Source organism: Bison bison, unplaced genomic scaffold, assembly GCF_000754665.1.
Source record: "Bison bison bison isolate TAMUID 2011002044 unplaced genomic scaffold, Bison_UMD1.0 scf7180017864516, whole genome shotgun sequence".
Lineage (NCBI taxonomy): Eukaryota > Metazoa > Chordata > Mammalia > Artiodactyla > Bovidae > Bison > Bison bison.
Window position 1 is genome coordinate 6,599,915 of NW_011495069.1, and position 4,616 is coordinate 6,604,530.

Here is a 4,616-nt window from a genome sequence, read left to right on the forward strand (position 1 = left end):
GAGTGCTGAAGATTTGATGCTTTTGAACTGTGGTGTTGGACAAGACTCTAGACAGCCCTTGGACTGCAAGGAGATCCAACCAGTCCATTTTGAAGGAGATCAGCCCTGGGATTTCTTTGGAAGGAATGATGCTAAAGCTGAAACTCCAGTACTTCGGCCACCTCATGTGAAGAGTTGACTCATTGGAAAAGACTCTGATGCTGGGAGGGATTGGGGACAGGAGGAGAAGGGGACGACAGAGGATGAGATGGTTGGATGGCATCACTGACTCGATGGACATGAGTCTCAGTGAACTCCGGGAGTTGGTGATGGATAGGGAGGCCTGGCGTGCTGCGATTCATGGGGTCGTAAAGAGTCGGACACGACTGAGCGACTGATCTGATCTCTGATCTCATGCCCATTGAGTTGGTGATGCTATTTAACCATCTTATCCTCGGCTGCTCCCTTCTCCTTTTGCCTTCAATCTTTCCCAGCATTAGGGTCTTTTCTAATGAGTTGGCTCTTCACAGCAGGTAGCCAAAGTATTGGAGCTTCAGTTTCAGCATCAGTCCTTCCAATCAATATTCAGTGTTAATTTCATTTAGGATGGACTGGTTTGATCTCCTTGGGACTCTCCAAGGGACTCTCAGCACCACAATTTGAAAGCATCAATTCTTTGTCTCTCAGCCTTCTTTATGGTCCATCTCTCACATCCATACATGACTACTGGAAAAACCATAGCTTTTTTTATACTGATATTTGTTGGCAGAGTGATGCCTCTGCTTTTGAATATGCTGCCTAGGTTTGTCATAGCTTTCCTTCCAAGGAGCAAGGGTCTTTTAATTTCACCATCTGCAGTGATTTTGGAGTCCAAGAAAATAAAATCTGTCACTGCTTCCACTTTCCCCCCTTCTATTTGCCATGGAGTGATGGGATCAGATGCCATGATCTTAGTTTCATCCAGGCTGCCCAGGGTGAATTCCTGGGCAGGGAACTAAGGTCTGTCTTTGGACTGCTCGCTCCTGTCTCTCTGAGATCACTTCCCTTTGCACCAACACATCCTTCCTAGGCAAATTTACCTAATTCCCTGGCTGAATTTATCATCTGTGTTAGTTTCCTAAGGCTTCTGTGAGAAAACACTGCAGACTGGGTGGCTTAAGCAACAGAAATTTATGGTCTCACAGCTCTGGAGACTAGAAGTCCAAGATCAAGGTGTGGTGGCGTTGGTTCCTTCTGAGGTCTGTGAGCAACGAAGAATCTGTTCCATCCCCTCTCTCCTAGCTTCTAGTATTTTGCTGGTAATTTCTGATGTCTGTTGGCTTGCTGCCTTTATCTTTCCATGGCAATCTGTGCATTCAAATTTCCCAGTCATGTTGGATTAGGGCCAATTCTCATGATCTCATTTTAACTCAATCACCTCTGCAAAGACCCTGTCTCCAAATTGAGGACACGTCCTGAGATACTGGAGGTGAGCACATGGGCGAGCGTGCTGAGTCCTGTCCAACTCTCTTGTGACAGGTTCCTCTGTCCATGGGATTCTCCAGCCAGGAATACGCGATTCTCTTGTGTCTGCCGCATCAGCAGGTGGGTTCTTTACCACTGCCACCACCTGGGAAGCCTCACCTGGGAGGTGAGGATGTAAATTGGGGGGAGACACAGTTCAGCCCATAGCACCACCTCTGTGCTTCTGAGCCCATGTAACTCTCCTAAACTATAGAGATGCCTCGTCATCATTGGCCAGATTGCTCCACTTGAATGCCCCACGTAACCCTTCATGTTTTCTGGCTTCTACGCACTTTTTGCTCTGTTTGGGAAGTTTCCAGCCACTTGAATCTCGTTTCCACCCCACGGGTGTTTTCCAGCCTCTTTTGTGGTCAGGCTCAGGCCTGTGAGCTATTCTCCACCAAGAGGACTTGCCCTATGAAACGCTGATTCAGAAGGAGCAGTTTGAGGAAGGAGGAGGCTTGGAGTGGAGACCGTTTCCCCAGCAGTGGCAGAGGCTTTCAGGGATACGGCAGTTGCAAGTCGAGTGGAGCTCTGGATTCCCAAGTAATATTCGTGCATGTGCGTGCTCAGTCATGTCCAACTCCTTGTCACTCCATGGGCTGTAGCCCGCCAGGCTCCTCTGTCCATGGAATTTTCCAGGCAAGAATACTAGAGGGGGTTGCCATTTCCTGCTTCAGGAGATTTTCCTGACCCAGGGATTGGACCGAATCTCTTGCATCAGCTGCATTGGCAGGCAGATTCCTTACCACTGCACCATCTGGGAAGCCCATTTCTGGTCAGCAGTGGTTGGAGACAAACGGAGAGTCTGATTGAATTGCAAATGGTGGCCTTGGTGCATCCTGGTGGCGGCCACAGGAGCAGAAGCAGTAGTTTCTTCATCAGGCCAGACTTTTGGTTTTAGTTACTTTACTTGGAAGCTTAATCTCGAGCCAGTTTCTTCAGTTCCACAGACTCTGTGGGCTATTGAGATAATTTTAATACTCTTATTTTCTGTGTAACCAGCCAGGATCAGCTTCTGTTGCCTACAATTAGGAACGCTGATGCCTGTAGAATTTAGTATTTTAAGGTGGTTTCTGGAAGTCACAGGCCCTAAGCTGTAGAATTAACTGTGAGGAGGAGAATAGGGGTTAATGAGGCCCCAGCCGCTTCAGGCTGGAAAGCTGGTGCGCTTTGTTATGGGGTGGCATGCAGTCAAACTGTGTTTTCGCTACACAATGGGACGGAGTCATAGTCATGCCAATCAGGGCTAGAGGAAGTGGTGGAAAAAATTTAGAATGTTGATGTTGTTGTACTGGTGATTTCCTGCCCCTTTGGCAAAGTCCGCCAAACAGGTTTTCCATAAGAATTATCTGCCAGTTCAAGGGAGAAAGTCTATTAGCAAAGAGGGCACTGGACATTTTCTTGCCCACTGCAGCCCTCCCTTACCTATTTTTTTACCTTTTGAATTTATTTATTTTAAATGAAACAAAGAAGTTAGACATCATAAACCATTAGACACCTTAACAACAAAGAATAAAGATATATAAAGCAAAAATCAGAAGAAACATAAGGGAAAAGAAATACTATATGATCATATGAGACATATAAACATTTTTTTGAGAGTATTTTATCAAAGTGCAGAAAAAAATAATAGGAGTGTCTTGAATGATGTCATTAATAGTTTAAATATAATAGATTTATATTTAATTAATTTATATTAATTATATCCTACACAAATATATTTAAAATGTTATATCTCACACATTGTTATTAGATGTCCATAGGACCAAAGGACATTTAGAAAAACTGCTAAAAAGTTACACACTACTAAATTTCAAAAAGCAGAATTCTTTTTTGTGTATGAGATTCAGTTACATATACACATATGTTGTTTTTGACATTATTTTCCATTACAGGTTATTACAAGGTATTCCCTGTAGTTACCTGTGTTTATAGTAAATCTTTTTTGCTAGTTGTATATCTATTTTTTAAAATTAGAAATCTAGCATTCTATTCATACTAAGTCAAACAAGTAGAATCAAAATGTCATAGATTTTTTAGTTAGGCAAAAATTCATAAATTTTCTAATATATATTATACATATTATTTATATGTATGTTTACAAAAGCTTTTCTACTGTGCGTGATAAAGGCTTGAGAAAGAACATCAAGAAGAAAAAGAGATGGAGGAATTGGAAAATGTAAACCAAATGAAATGGGAGCACTGAATATGAAATAGAAAAAGTGAAACAAACTAGATAAAAGTAAAACATCCTCATATAGTCCAGTCGTTTTTAAACATGGCTGCTCATTAGAAATGTATCCGGACCTCTGGCAGGAAAAAAAAAAACAAAAAACAACCAAACAATACCTGGGCATTTGTATTTTTCAAAAAATTCTAAGTAATTCTGATATGTATCTGGATTTTAAAAAATTATTACAGATTTTTCTATTAAAAGGTAGTTTTGGTGATATAGAATTTTATAATTTTTCTGTTGACCAATCATGATCCAATGGTATTAAGTGAGTAATATTTAAATAATCACAATAGCGAAAGATGTTTGTCAATTTTCACAATCAATAGCTAGACAAAAAATAAAAGATAATTACAATGACAAGCCATAATGAGAACATGGTTAACAATATAAAATAATTACATACAATTTGGGGGGTCAAGCAGAGTGATGTGGTTAAGTGGAAGTGCATACACGTACATGGTTTCATCTGCTCAGCCAGTCTATGCATTTTGGCTGGTACATTTAATCCATTTACATTTAAGATAATTGTTAATATGTATGATCCTATTGCTATTTTCTTAAATGTCTTGGGTTTATTTTCTGTAGGTAGGGCTTTTCCTTCTCTTGTTTTCTCCCCAGAGAAGTTCCTTTAGCATTTGTTGTAAAGCTGGTTTGGCAGTGCTAAATTCTCTTAACTTTTGCTTGTCTGGAAAGCTTTTAATTTCTTCACCAAATCTGCAGGAGAGTCTTGCTGGGTAGAGTATTCTTGGCTGCAGATTCTTCCCTTTCATCACTTTAAATACGTCATGCCATTCCCTTCTGGCTTGTAGAGTTTCTGTTGAGAAATCAGCAGATAACCTGATGGGAGGTCCCTTATATGTCCTTTGCTGTTTTTCCCTTGTTGCTTTTAATATTC